Genomic DNA, 16,419 nt, shown 5'->3' with positions numbered 1-16,419 from the left:
AATTAATTCAAGACGACAATTGGAGGTTTACGACATTTCGAAACGAAAACGGAAACGTTCTCGGATCGTTTAATTAGAAAACGTAACATTACCGCAATGTATAGATCGACTTTTATTCCGTCTCTCGGTTGTGAAAACTTCTTTCACGAAAGTCGTAGAGCTCATCGATACGAGTTCGTGGACACATCACGCGTTCGAATCGGACGTCGGACGCGAAAGTTATTAACGTCGGAAGTTCGTTTCCGATTTTGGAAATAGTATAAAAGGAAGGAGATGAGATTAAAAACCAGAAAATCAGCTCGGGTACTGTTCACCCGACCAAAAAATCTTCTCCGGTCGATTTCTCCACCATCCGACGTCGCCTCGTGTTGTGCCACCTATCAAACGGACGGGCTCGACGATCACCATCTTTTGGGCTACGCCTTGCACTCCGGCGACAACTACACACGGTGCAGCAACCGCCGGAAGTTACTACTGTGGCGGCGCCGCCTTCTCCGACCACCATAGCTCGAGATTCTTGGGGGGTTTTGCTTGTCTCAGTCCGAGCAACATTTCCACAAAAGGAATCGAGCCAAATCGAAGTGTAAGTACCCGAATCAAAATTTCAATTTTCTAGGGTTTGTGAATAGTGCCGAATTTATGTTCTTTGTTGTTTGGACTGTTTAGGCTCGGATTTAGACCTTGGTGTCAACTAGAAAGTTGTTGGAAATGTTGTTTAGGTTGTGGTGGTGAAATTTGGTGATGATTGGTGGCGGTCGGTGAACAGTAACACCGCATGAATAGTAACAGTGAATAGTGATTTGTAACAGTGAATGTGAACAGTGTTGTGGTAAAAACAGTTGCTGTGAACAGTGGTTTAGTAAAACAGTGATTAGTAAACAGTGTCATGGTAAAACAGTAACTGTGAACAGTGTTGTGATAAAAACAGTAACTGTGAAGAGTGATTAGTAAACATGAACAGTGTTCCGTGAACAATGTTTTATGAACAACAGTTAGTTGTACTGAACTCGTCACCTGATATTATAAGTATCATTTTCTAAGCATTTATCGTCCTATTAGGTGACTGACGAAACGAGTGAGGAAATTATTTTTAGGGTCGTGGAAGTTGCACGCAGGAAAGAAGGTGAGTAAAATCTCACATATTTACGAATCTACCCTTGTGGAGATTCAAGATTTTACAAGAGTTTTTAATATTGTATAAATGGTAATAAGTACATATATATATAGTTTGCTATATTATATACTGTTATGAATTCATTGGAATTGGTCATTTCGATGACGAGAATTAAATATTGAGCATGTGATTGGATTTTTGTACAATCAGATGTGTGATTATCGTACATGGTTTTAACATGAGTTTGTTAAAATGTTTTGTCTTCGGACGAGTTTTGTCTTCGGACGGGTTTTTGTCTTCAGACGTGTTTATGAAATATGACATGTATATGATATAATGGATTATATATATATTGTATAAATGGTAAATATGTACATATATATATAGTTTGCTATATAATCTACTGTTATGATTTTATCGTGATTTATGTCATTTTGATGACGAGATTTATATATCGAGCATGTGATTTTGATTTGTACAATATGATGTGAGATAATTGTACGTGATTTTAACATGGAGATTATTAAAATGTTGATTTGTCTTTGGACTTGATTTTTGGTACAATATGATGTGAGATTATTGTACGTGATTTTAACATTGAGATTGTTAAAATGTTGATTTGTCTTCGGACTTGATTTTTGGTACAATATGATGTGAGATTATTGTACGTGATTTTAACATTGAGATTGTTAAAATGTTGATTTGTCTTCGGACTTGATTTGGTACAATATGATGTGAGATTATTGTACGTATTTGGCAAGTCGGAACCTAGCCTTTGGCCGGGTGAAAGTTACGATACAGTTCGAGCTCTAGTCTGTCTGCCGTAGTACTGCATGTGAGGTAACGGGTGGTTATCTGCTCATGGGTACTCAGATTGTTTTGGATGTTGGGTAGCGGGTGGCTATCCAATATCGGCGGTGTATTACGAGAGGGGTAACAGATGTGTACCAGCGTTCTTGGTACCCGTAATATAAATGCATTTGGGTAACCAGAAGGGTTACTTAATTTCTCATGAGCGTTTTATTTCATATTTCTTTGGGACGACCAGATGGGCCGTCCATTGACTCATTAGTGCATTTATATTTGTTTGATTTTTGGATTTTCGAATATATTGTTATGCGAGTTATATTTTCATTTTACTCATACGAGCTGTAAAGCTTACCGGGTTTGTGTTTACAATCCCGGTGCACCAATTCGATGGTGTAGTGGATAACTCTGCAGGTGTGGATTAGTGGGAATTGACGTACCGCTCAGTGGACTTGAAGTTATTTATCTCCAGCTGGTGTGAGGATTTTGTGTGACTATCTTGTGAGTTTGTTTTGAGGATTACGCAATTCCATTGTTATAATATTGAATTATAATTTGGGTTGTAATAATCGGTTTGACTGAGTTGTATTTTGAACTCAGAGATGATCCGCTATGGCATTTTAAATGATTTCGATTCGTTGAGATTGTTTGGTGTTTAACGATTTTGAAATTTTGAGTTTTTATACTCGAAAGTTTGGTGTCGTTACAGTACTAGCGCTCAATAGTACCCGTATTATAAATGCATTTGGGTAAACATAGGGGTTGCCCAATTTCTCATGAGCACTTTCATTTTCATATTTTTTGGGACAACCAGATGGGCCATTGACTCATGAGTGCATTTATATTTTGTTGATTTGTGAATTGTCGTATATGTTGATATGCGAGATATATTGTTTTATTTACTCATACGAGCTGTAAAGCTTACCGGTTTTGTATTTACAATCCTGGTGCACCAATTCGATGGTGTAGGGAATACTACTGCAGGTGTCGATTAGTGGGAATCGAAAGACGACTCCGGAGACTCGAAGTTGTTCATTATCTTGATTGTGGTGAGGTTTCTATTACGGATTTGTGTGTGAGAACTTGTGAGGATTTATTTGTGAGTTGTGAGAGATTGTGAGGATTATTACATTTCCATTTGATGTAATGTTGATTTATAATTTGGTTTGTAATAATTGGTTGTCTGAGTTGTATTGTGAACTGAGTAATGATCCGTTGTGCGTTTTAAATGATTTCGATTCGTTGAGATTGTTTTGGTATTGTACGACTTTAATATTTTGAGTTTTTATGCTCAAAATTTTAGGGTCGTTACAAGACGGCTTATGAGAGAGAAAATGAGTCAATTAGGGTTAGAGTCAGTAGGAATCAGTTACTGTGGAGGTTAATCAGTGACACACTTGTAATAATTGGAACTTTAAAGGATAGAGATTTTGCACGGGTCTTTATTTATCAGAAGCCCAAATTAGGGGCCTTAATTAACATTTTAAATGTTTAAATGCCCTTAATTATCAAAAACTCAATATTTAATTATGAATTGAAGGTATTAGTGTATCACGACTGGGTGTTGCGATTGTTGAGAATATAAATCCCACATTGGGAATTGGAACCTAGCCTGTGGGTTTATAAGGGTTTGGACCACTCCATCCATTGCCAATTGGTTTTGGATGTGAACCCCAGATCACTTTATCATGGTATCAGAGCGGGTTATCCACGTCCACGTGTGAAGCCCAAATGGCCACACGGACTACACGTCACCCAAAATGTTGTCCACGTGTATGGCTTGAAAATTCGCCACACGTGCGGCGGCGTGTTAAGAATATAAATCCCACATTGGGAATTGGAACCTAGCCTGTGGGTTTATATGGGTTTAGACAACTCCATCCATTACTAATTAGTTTTGGATGTGAACCCCAGATCACTTTATCAGCGATAAACTCTTATCCAGAAACTTAAGAGATCAGACACATTTATGATTGCGTAGTATTATGAACTATATTAAGGAAGCTTTTCATGGATAAGGGTTGCCCTAGTGCCCTATATTAAGAGAGCAGATAGACAGTACGTTCTATTTGCAGGTCCTAATATAAATTTATGTATATATATACGTGAACTTCTGGATAGCCCATTTTATATTTGTGCATTCAGTTATTATAACTCCAATTCAAGTTTGACAGTAGCTAGTTAGATTTATGTATAAACTAAGGGCTTTTGTAAAACGCATGTCATTCACCTTCAAAAACGAAAATTGGCTAACATTCATCTTTGGGGCACGTTCTTATGCAACTGCAAATATTACCGACTCATAATCTAGTACTTTCAGCTGAAGGTAGTCGGTGTTGTAGCAATTAAAAAATTATGTGTTAATTATGGACCCAATCAATTTTCAAGCGATGTAGAGTAGAATATATAGTAGATATAGGATCATGCTAATTGATGTGTTTGCAACTCGCACAGAACCGATCGACTTGTGAGGTGCTATATTGTTGCGGATACACTCGGTTCATAATCGTGTTCCAAACAATTTAACTAAATTAGGTCTTAAGGGAGTCTATCATTTATTCATGTTGTTGATTTGGTCACTGTTTCCTTTGAGCATGGCCAATAAACGATTAAGGGGTTGAGGCTCGATCTCCCTTTGTTTACTTTAATTTTCTGTTATATATTCAGACGAGCCCCATCTTTCTTCTCTTATGTACGTTTTAGCTTTCGGGTCTCGAATTCGGACGGCTTTTGTCCTAGCTAACTATCGATTACCTTTGACAGAGGATGAATATACCTCCTCTATATTCCTATTTTAGCATAATTTATGTACTCAATTCGGAGTGTTGGTTTCTTTATGAATCATAGATGAAAATCTCAGATTTTGTTTTGGTTCATATCTCTAATAATGCAACAATACACACACACACACACACACACTCAAACTTTCATTCACATTGATCAGTGCTATATATGTATCTTCAAGCTATGGATATGTCATAAACCCGTACAATCGCAAAGCACACAGCCATATGCATGTACTCATATGGCTTCTTATTATATGATACACAACGCGATTGATATATCGATGAGCATAAGGGTTCAATTCAAACACACATACACGGCAAGAGCTGATTACCGTCTAAAAATCTGGTGAAACACGTAAACATGATATTTGGCCACATGCTACTGAGTTCCACTTTATTACCTAAAATAAAAACTACACACAGGTTTACATAATACATCACGTCCTTGATTCATGAAGGCTCCTGATCGGTACGTACGATGATAATTAGTTGTGCGGCTTGAATGTATCGTCGGTAAAGTAACGGGGAGAGTCATCTTTGGAAGAGCCATGTCCGTACTTACCATAACTCTCGTTTGCATCATCGTTGGCTTGATCAACATGCATATAATAATGGTGAATGGGTGGTCCCTTGTATGAGTTCCGGGGCTGAGACGGAGCCTGGTATTTTGAACCGCTACTTGGAACCTCTGGGCCTCGACCCTGCAGAGTTTGATCGTTCTTGACCTGAGCCAAGTGACAGTCCTTCAAAACAAACCGATTGGCATCGCCCTGCAGAGATGCCACTATCAACATAAAGCCAGTAACGGCGCAAATGACAAGTATGGTCCTCATGACGGTACGTAAATGATTCTGCACAAATGAGAAGTATATAGATTAATAACATAAGTTGCTATATTTGTCAAGAAATTGTCGATAAAAAGATTGAAATCTAAGATCTAGGGTTGTCGAGGATATAGCATACCTCAAGAAATATCCAGTGTCTGAAGAAATATCTATCTGACAGAAGGGATTCTAGAGGTTGCAATTTATAGGCAATTTGAGACTGAGATAATTAACAGTACGTACTAGGGCTGAGCACTATAATCAGAACACGCATGCATAGAAGGATGTGGTGGTATCACATTAACAGACTGTGGCACCACGTCTGTCGAAAGAATACAAGGCAGTGAAGGCACCATTGGATTAAATCATGATTACGGATTGATAATTAGGTACTTAATTAATATCAATGTTGACTTTAATTACTTAATGGTGAATAATGGGTAAAACAATACTGACTGCTAACGTCCGCATATATCCCCAACAATGAGTATGCGGGCGTCTCCGTGCATGTTTCGCGGTCCGACCTGGGAGGGTGAGAACTAGGGTTTTCACAGGCGGCGGTGATCGATCTTTACTCGAGACATCCGTGCAAGCATGGCAGCGTCGTGGATCGACGATGATTGCATGGGGCGGTGAGCAGTGTCTCCGAGGGGTTCAGCAGCCCCTGTGTTGCGCCCCAAAGGAGATCTCTCTGATCGCAGTTGGGACTCTTTTGGGTATGGATCGACGTCGCAAGTATCGACAATTGTGGGTCAGAGGGGCTTTTAGTGCTTTGGCGGCGAGGTTGCTCAATGGCAGCGTGAAGCGGCTGAAGAAATTTTCTCCGTCCGTGTTGATGTTGGATCTTCCCGCTGGGTATCAGATCTGGCAAGACGGCAAGTTTCAACGACGGCAAAAAAATCCTCGCTATGGCCGAGATCTGAGTTCGTGCTGCGATGATTGTCGGCGACTTGAGGTCGGCATCGGTGTATTTCGGTGGTGGAAGGAGGAAGTCCACACATGGCCAGGCTTGGGCCGAGTTTTTGGTTCGAATATGGGTCTTCCGGATCTGGGTCGGGCCGAAGCCTTTGGGCCTGGGTTGTGGGCCAAGGGAAAAGGAAAGGAACGTGCTTAAGTTTTTTTAATTATGCCTCGGTGTCTTTGTTTATGGTCGAGGCTTTATTTTTTCATTTAGAATTCTTACTTGGTTTTGTATTTCTGTTTTTGGTTTCATTGTTTACCGAATTAATGTATGTTTTTTCTTTTTCTTTGTACGGTGCAAAAGTAAATTTAATAATTATGTCTATCATATGTATCACTATAATACGTATACCATGAAACCTTGTATATCCCTCGGGTGGTTTGTGTTTACACTCTACGAATGAATTCTCTCTTAAAAGCTACAGCCGGCCGGAGATATAGAAGAATTTAATCTATGTAGTCTGCACGCATGCAGTAGAATGAAGAGTTCGTCTGTAGCTTGATTTAAGAGTCTTTGCATGAAATCAATGAAGGATTTGAGAGCTGAATGTGGGATTGTGGAACAGATCGAGGTCCTACCTTATTCCTTAATGATCGAATCTATAACTGTAAGACCCAACTATGAATTCTACTTGAATTAATCTACTTGAATGAAGTTCATGCTTGATCTAGGTGGGCTGCCAAAATGTGATTCACCTAGCTAATTACTCACAAGTTTAATGTAAAACCTTTTAATTAGCTACTCCAGCCTTGTTTTTGTTTCTTTAATCGAAATTTATCTTAACATAGTTAATAATAATTACCGGTAACTTTGATTGATCATGGGCACGTACAGTTTGGATTTCCTTTGGCATTTTGGACCACCTAATTGAAATTTAAGCTGGATAATATAGAATTTGTTTCTTCTAACAAGTTAACTTTCATTCAAAACTGTACATCTAAACCCATCATTCTTCAAAACACGTTCTAAAGAGACAATAAAGAACACAAAATCCATTATACTTCAAGAAACGAAACGAGAATAAATGAAACTGAAAAACCATAATATTTGAAATATAATTAAGTTAATTTGCAACTTCAAAATTTTCTTATATCAGGGGAATCATTTATCGCCAATTGGCAAATTCATACAATTTTTTTTCTGAAAGGGATCGTACAAATTCTTGCTAAGCTTAATTAAAGGTGCTGTTTGTATTTGTTGAAAATGATCGATATAGATATTGCTTGTGAATGATTTAATAAGGCTAGCTAGAATGTCCAAATATTTATATTTTTCAATTGAATTTTCTGATCCTGCCTAACTAGCATAACAGCAGCAAGTCACTACTACAATTTCCCCCAATAGCACATACTGTTATCAATGTCTATTTTCCTCAATAGACACTGATAACATTATGTAAACCTCATTAGCACCCTTGCAGCCACTAATAAATTATCAGTGCCCTCTATATGAGGTGCTAAGGGTGTTTTACACACTAATAATTTATCAGTGGCATACCAGAAACCAATGTTGCATATACATTTTCCCTCTCACACACTGTTATATTATTAGTGTGTTTTCTTAATGTTACTGATATCAGTGGCAAAACTTGAGGATATATTTAAAAAAATTACAATTTCACCCAACCACAACCACATATTACTCAATTGAACAGTACAAATTCTTATACAATGTCAAATGCAATACAACATGAAATAATATCTACTACCTCCTAAACTATTTAGGATACAGAATCATCCCTTTAGCTGCAAGTCCTTCATTCTCCTACATGAATACAATATATTGAGTTTAAGAAAAGCAAAATACTAAAAGGAAGAGCGAGAGAAGTTAACAATATAAATTATATAAACACAAACATAGAGCTGAAGGCAAAAGTTATTATACAGCATACTATAAAGAGAGTGAAAGCAAAAAGCTAATTTTAAGCGCTATCGATTTCAGAAACACATAATCAACTTAGTAAATAGATAGCATAATAGGTAAACAGATTGTCAACCTTGGTTGAAAAAGTGCAATTACAGATAGCAGAATAAGTAAATAGACATTCTACTTATACTTCGTAAGATTCTTGGCAAAAATAATAGCTTTGTAATTAAAATTTTAAATATGCTATAAACGTAGCACAACATAAAAGCCTACCTACACATGATTTACAATACTACGTGTATTTGTTATCTAAGATTATAATACTTAAAAGTGCATGAGTCATAGTTCAATATACAACTAAGTGGATGTAAACAGCTAACATGCTCAGACAACAACTGTGGCAGCATCAATTCAAAATAGTACATGTATACCACCAACATTGGAATCCAATCCCACTCTTTCAAAAGGGCCGACAACAAGTTTTGCTCCTATACCAACAATTACCTGCAAAGGTGAAAAATGGATAGAAATTTATTACAAGATGTACGCGCTGCAGCGTGCAGCCAAAATTAGATTAACAAATAAATATATCAACCTAATATCAGGAGATGTGTATGAAGTTGAAAACACCAACTTACTGCATCTGCTTCTATACTGGATCCATCTTCAAGCTTCACACAAGTTACACGTCCATTGGAACCAGCCTCTATATTTTTTAGCGAGGTACCCTGGTCCATAATTGAATATGCTTAATAAGTCAGGTTCAATGAAAACTCTCACGTGCAATATAGGTACCAGAGAAAGGGAAAACCTTGAAGAACTTAACACCATTCTCTTTGTAGAATTCTTCATATCTCCGGGCAAGTGAAGGAGTAAACAGTCTTTGCATAAGATGGTCTTCTGGAAATACAATCTTCATAAACAGAATTCAAGTAAGAACAAAGAAGAAAACTATATGTGACAAATTACAAAATTTAGCAATTGTGTCACTTCCCAACTATGTTAACCACATCCCCACAGACATAAATGCAGCAATTGAACACAATACATACTATTGTATCAAGTTTCCAAACAGCAGCTGCTGCAGCAACCACCATACCAATATAACCAACATCGACAATGACCACCTTATGTGCTTTCTCGTGAGAAATAATATGTAAAGTTTTAGAGAAAGGAATTAGCTGTACAGCCCTAAGACAATCCCATACTTGCTTAACAAAAGAATGGATATACTCTTATTGAACAAACCAAACCTTGTACACAAACTATACTACAGTTTGTATTTAAGTTAATGCCCAACATTCAAATGTATATATAATGAACACCAGGTTGGCTTCCTCCTATCTTCTTTGGCAGTCTGAAGAAATTATAATCCATACAAACCAATTTGGTTCAATTTTAAGCATGTATAATCTAGAAAAACTCAACATACATAGCAAAACTACTCAATAAATGGAAAAGATTATCGAAGAGCACTTTGAGGCAATGCATCATGTGCAATTATAAGTGATCCATACTTCAACAGTTTTCCTGAATCAGTAGTTAGGGTTTGCTTCTCGACATCAACATTTGTAACTGGATCCTTATAAAAAATCAATACAAAACATTGAAAACACATTACAACACTTAAATATCACAGTCGCACCAATTCAAAAAGAATCTCACCATAGCAGCTACAAGAATCAACTTACCTCTATCCCTTTCTCTTTATACCAATCAAGCGTCTGCCTCTCCCCACCAGATCCAACACATGTATTAAACCCCTACAACAATGTACTTCATCATTTCCTACTCACATATACTCCAAAACTCACACATTCAAGTCCCATCACACGAAAACTTACCAGCAAGCGAGCCGGCTTCTTATCCAATGGGAACAAATAGCCTTTAGTCAGTGCTGGACGCTCATACAGCACATGAGCATGTCCAAAAAATAACACAACATTATCATAAATGTGACAACAACAACCAACCAAACTAGCATTAAAAAAAGCTCAAAAATCCAGACAAATGTTTCATTACCCCTTTAGATACAATAGCCAGGCGCCCGTCCGCCATTGGATTCTCGACGAAAGTCCTGGCGGTGTAGCCAGCTGAAATGCCGCCACCGATGATCACAAACCTGATTAAGAATTAGTTAAAACAGTTAGATATGCAAAATAGGCCGCGAAAATGAAAAGCACTAAGGAATGAGTGAATTACTGAGAAAGTTCAAATGCCGTGAAACTCATATTTAAAGAACATATGAGAGAAGGGCTGAACTAAGAAGTCAAAGTAGCAGATCCCTGCTCTGCCCTCCCATTCCCCAACGACCACTGCATCCAATCCGACGATGAACAGTCTGCCACCCTCATCTCGGCAGCTATTCTTCGCTGAGCCGCGGCTCTCATTTCATAGCAACTCAGCTCCGATCTGTCATCCTACAGTGCCAATTCCTTCGATGGAGCAGCTATCTAAATCTGAGGAGGACAAACTCAAGATCTAATCTACGATTTGAAACTAAAGGACCACAGATACATCCACAACAACACCAAAGCATTCCCGTCCGACAATGCACATTGTACACCGGCCTGGCCAACGGCCAGTACCGATGGCGTGGCGCAGTCGGACAAGAGGAGAAGAGCACTAGAGAGAATTTGAGTCGAGCGCGTGGGGCGTGTTCAAGAAAAAAGACGTGTTGATGTAATTTGAAATATTGGGATGGATTAAGAATTGGGTGTGGGTGCTTGATCACCTCTGGAAGTTGCAATATTTACAAGTTTAACACCACTAACACTATCAAATGAATAAACAAGTATTACCTTACACCCAACTGTATACAATGCACACCGATGATCAGTGGGAGGAAAAATTTACCCACCAATGTTTTATATCAGTGTGCCACTATTCAATTTTGCCACCGACTAATATTTTTTGTCTATGCAGGGGGTGCTATTGGGGGAAATTGTAGTAGTGCGCATAAATTATATGCACCTATAGGAACTGTTATTTAGCTAGATTCCCTTGTAATTTCTTGATTTGTAACTTATAGTGGAATCGAACAGGCAGATAAGATGCATGCATGTATGCTATGGGGTTCGATTATCTTTATGTAAGTTATAAACTGCCAAAGCAAAATACATACTATAGGCCTAAGGATTAAACCACACCCCATCACACTGGATTCAACAAGCTAGCTAGCGCGCTAGATATAGTGAAACCGAACTCATGTGCTAACACTTAGCCAGACACTGGTTCTACTTATTTATGAAACAATCCTATATGGCTATATATAGGCACACTAAATTTATATATCTATTATACATGGAAGAAAGCTAGCTAGCTCGATCCATTGGCAGTGCTAGGGCGGTCATTATCAGTGCTGGGGCGCTTGCGTCCTGTAATAACCTTATTTGTTGAGTTGATTTAAATATATAAAGTTTTCAAATTTCATTAAATGAAATTTGGTTTCTTGCGACGTTGTGAAACGAAAACGGAAACGATATCGGAACGTTTATTTAGGAAAACGTTACGTTTCCGCGACGTGAGAATCGACTTTTTCTCCGTCGCTCGTTTGTGAAAACTTTCTTCACAAAAGTTGTAGAGCTCGTCGATACCAGTTTGTGGACGTGTCACGCGTTCGAATTGGACGTCGGACGTGAAAGTTATTAACGTCGGAAGTTAGTTCTGATTTTGGAAACGAGTATAAAATGGCATTTTTCAGATTAGGGTTTCCAATAATGGAAACCCATCTCTCTCTCCTCTCACCCGCCTCCCTCTCTCTCTCTCCCTCTCGGCTTCACCTTCGATCTCCCACCTCCGGGAGACGTGTTCCTCACCGTTGGCACCAGAGGCCTTGCAAGCTCGACGCGACTCTCCTCCGAGCAAGACGCGAGCCAGATCGCCACCGTGAAGCCTCGCCGCACCTCACCGAACCTCGCACGACTGGTCTGAGATCTCTGACGAGCTTCGGTGCTCCCAAGGCCGGGAATATGTGAGGTTTCGATCCAATTGATGGTTGTGATGCTTTATTGTGAATTTGTGATTGTTTTGATTCGAATTGGAGGAGATCGGAGGTGGAGGAGGAGGGGAGGTTACCGCCGCCTTAGGCGGCGCGTGTGGGGGAGTGGAGTGGCCTAGGGGCGGCGTGAAGCCGTGGGAAGAAAGAGGGAAGGAAGGTGAAGGGTTTGGGGGCGGCGGTGGCGTGCGTAGCCGGACTTAGGCTCGGCGCGTGGGGCCCACGCACCGCCACGTATGCCGGCGCGTGAACAGTGTTCCGGAAACAGTAATTTGTAAATTTATTTTTTTACGTACGGTGAATGTAAAAAGTAAATTGCGTACAGTAAATGTAAATTTTATTTACATTTGGTAAATGTAAATTTTATTTACATTTGGTAAATGTAAATGTAAATTACATTCAATAAATATAAAAGTAATTTTGGAAGGGTAAATCAGTCATTATTATTTACTGAGACAGTATTTACATTTGAATAGTATGCATACGTACAGAAATACGTAAACATTATGTACACATACATGAATACGTAATTGATGTATATTTGTACAGAAATACGTAAATAGTAAATGTGTGAATAGTAACTGTGTGAACAGTAATTTCGTAAAACCAGAAATTGCTGAACAGTAACATATTATTACTGTTTCCGCATTTAAGGTTTACGTAACGATTCTAAATTTCTTTTCTTATCTTTTCAAGGTGATCGATAATTCAAGAAAATGAATTACATTCGGAATTTTGGAATTACGCTGGAGATTATAAGGTTAGTAAAATATCACATTACGAATCTACCCTTGCAGTAACTCGGGATTTATGCAGAATTTTAAAAAATGAAATATGACATGTATATGATATAGTGGAATATATATTTGTATAAATGGTAAATAGGTACATATATATAGTTTGCTATATTATATATTGTTAGGATTTCATTGTGAATAAGATTATTTTGATGATAAGATATATATGTTGAGCATTTTGATTTGATTGTACAATATAACGTGATGCTTATTGTACGTGGTTTTAAAATTGAGTTTTGTTAAAACGTGTTTATGTCTTCCGACGAGTTAAAGTCTTCGGATGTGTTTTATGTCTTTGGACGTGTTTTTGTCTTCGGACGAGTTTATGTCTTCGGACCAGTCTTCGGGCGCATTTGGCATGTCGGAACCTAGCCTTTGGCCGGGCGAAAGTTACGATACAGTTAGAGCTCTAGTCTGTCTGCCGGGGTACTGCATAGAGGTAACATATGGGTTATCGGCTTATGAGTACCCATATATTTTTGATATTGGATGACATATGGTTGTTCAATGTCGGTGGCGTACTAAATGAGGGGTAACAGAGGTGTACAAGCGATCATGAGTACCCGTATTATAAATGCATTTGGGTAAACAGAGGGGTTGCCCAATTCTCATGAGTTCATATATTTTCACATTATTAGACAACCCGATGGGCCGTCTAATTTGTCATGAGTGCATTTATATTTGTTGATTTGTGGATTTTTGTATATATTGATATGCGAGTGGTATTTGTTATTTTACTCATACGAGCTGTAAAGCTTACCGGGTTGTGTTTACAATCCCGGTGCACCTATTCGATGGTGTAGGGGATAATTCCGCAGGTGTCGATTAGTGGAAATCGAAGGACAACTCTGAAGATTCGAAGTCGTTCATCTTCCATCTTGTGGTGAGGATTTGTGTTGATTTGTGTGAGAATTTGTGAGGATTATTACATTTCAATTTGATGTAATGATAATTTATAGATTTGGTTTGTAATAATTGGTTTGTCTGAGTTGTATTGTGAACTCAGTAATGATCCACTGAGACATTAAAACGATTTCGATTTATTGAGATTGTTTTAGAGTTTTTCACGACGTCGAAATTCGAGTTTTATACTCGAAATTTTGGGGTCGTGACACGTCCATCATCGTTGGAGCTTGAACTGGTGCGGTCATCCATAGAATAATAACGGTGAGTGTCGGTTGATGAATCAGACTTCGAACCAGTACCTCCATATGGATCTTCATCATTGTTTATAATTCGGGTTCACATCATCGATCTTCATCATTGTTCTTCGCATCAGTACTAGTACCTGCTATGCCTCCGGTACGTACCGAACCCTTGCTTTGATCAGACACAGCGTCGACCTTGGCATCTTTAGAGTCCACCCTAGCCGTCGGGACAGCATTTGGTGTCCTTGGGAATCGTCCGAATCGATCATTGTCCACAAGGCCGCCATCGAATTTGTGCCTCCATGCATTTGATTGCAGAGATGCAGAAACCAGGACAAAGGCAACGAACACCAGAAGTGTTAAGGTAGTCATCATGATCTGAGTTTATAAACCTGTAATTTAAAGCACATAAAAATTAACTAGAAACTTATAGAAGTACAGAATGATTAATTCAAAAAACATGAAGGTTGAAACAAGTGTTTACCACGTTTTTGATAAAAGAAAAGGTATCTTCAAGTGCGAGAAGGCTGAAGAGCTTCGCAAAATATATAAACCTGATTCGGCCACTGTTTCAGTGAGTTGGGAGATGTAATTTTGTTGATGAGAGCAGTTGATGAGCACTATTTTTTGAAAGGAAGGAGAAGTGGGGGTAGCACAAATATGGTTGTCCACCAGCAGATAAGTTAATCGATCATCATATATTAACCTAAATTGATTATCTAGGGTTGATATTCAATAATTTAATAATTTATGATCCATTATTTCCATTTCCATTTGGGGTAGATAAAGATTGGGTGGGTGAATTGAAAGGGTGATGCAATAAATTAGTCTTGTTATAATTATAACACCCTGCATCAAAATTATATGATATAATTTGTTAACTTGGATCATTTGTAAAGTGAATCCAGAGACCGATTAGGAAAGGTTCCACGAGCACTGATAGATCAGACTCATCAGAGCATGAATAAAGGATATGTTAATGATGGAGAACCTAATTAAGACCACTTACAAAGTGAATTAATTATGATAATTATGAGCTATAATAAGGGTATATTGCAGGTATATATCAGAATATCGACTGTTATACAAGTACTTCAGCCCAGCAGATAGATGGAATATAGAACTTGCGAGGTATCACAATGCAAGTTGATTGGTTGGTTTAATTGTAAGGAAACTTGATCAGTACGTGTTAGGGTTCCTGCTAAAATAGTAAAGATAGATCGAATATATATATATATATATATATATATATCCCAACCGATTGAACACTCGACCAGTAGCCACACATAAAGATTCAAGGGCCCTTCTTAAATTTTAATCATTAGTTTAGAACCATGAAGTTTGAGAGTGTAAGAATTCGCAACCTCGCTTTGCCATTATTTGATCATTTAATTTTCAGGTTTTGAATATGATTTGTGTATTTAAGGCTAGAACATAAGAAATCAAGCAGAAACAGAAGCAGATTATGGCATATTCGATTGTGCCTTCGTTTGATTCTTTTCGTTTTCAGATTTCTGGATTATTTATGCTAGCTGAAAACTCGCGCATGTAAGTTGTAAAGAGAATCAGTCTGCAGTCAAGCAGTGCTGCCTACAGCTGCAGATTCCGAATTTTGGCTTTCTGCTACAGAAGTAGTTGTGTACTTGAACAACAAGAACTTAACCAAAGAAGTTGTCCCAGATCGCAATCCCTGTTAGCTTTCTGAATTCTGATTAATACCGTCTTAATCCAAACCTGAGCAAAACTGAACGTTCAATCCCGTAGGCAAGTTTACCCAATTATACCGTCAGCTAGCTTTTCTTTGGTGAGTTTGGTATTGCTTCAAAGCCTGAAAGTAGTTGAATTGATACTCTGGTATCACCTTATGTTTTAACGAAGCTTTAAAATGAGCGGAAGAAATAATGAACTCAAGGTAGACATGTCATTGATCGATCTCATAAATCTTAAAGTGTCGCGCATGGTATCATATTATCATTAGTGTCACTGGAAAATTATAAGCCTTATTCAGTCCATCAATATAGTTGCATATAATCGATGATGTTTGACATATTAACCCAGTTGCCGTATATTTGCTTCAGCAATAGCAGCAACATTTTTGACACCTACATTAATAGGAGCT

At 38.2% G+C, this 16,419-nt stretch overlaps 1 pseudogene; it reads right to left on the bottom strand.

Moving 5' to 3' along the window:
• Window positions 1–8,490: 8,490 nt before the first annotated feature.
• Window positions 8,491–14,672, bottom strand: LOC126792309 (monodehydroascorbate reductase, chloroplastic/mitochondrial-like; annotated as a pseudogene).
• Between the last annotated feature and the right edge of the window lie 1,747 nt (window positions 14,673–16,419).

The sequence above is a fragment of the Argentina anserina genome, chromosome 4 (genome assembly GCF_933775445.1).
Source record: "Argentina anserina chromosome 4, drPotAnse1.1, whole genome shotgun sequence".
Taxonomy (NCBI): Eukaryota; Viridiplantae; Streptophyta; class Magnoliopsida; order Rosales; family Rosaceae; genus Argentina; species Argentina anserina.
This window is presented reverse-complemented; position numbering and strand designations above follow the sequence as displayed.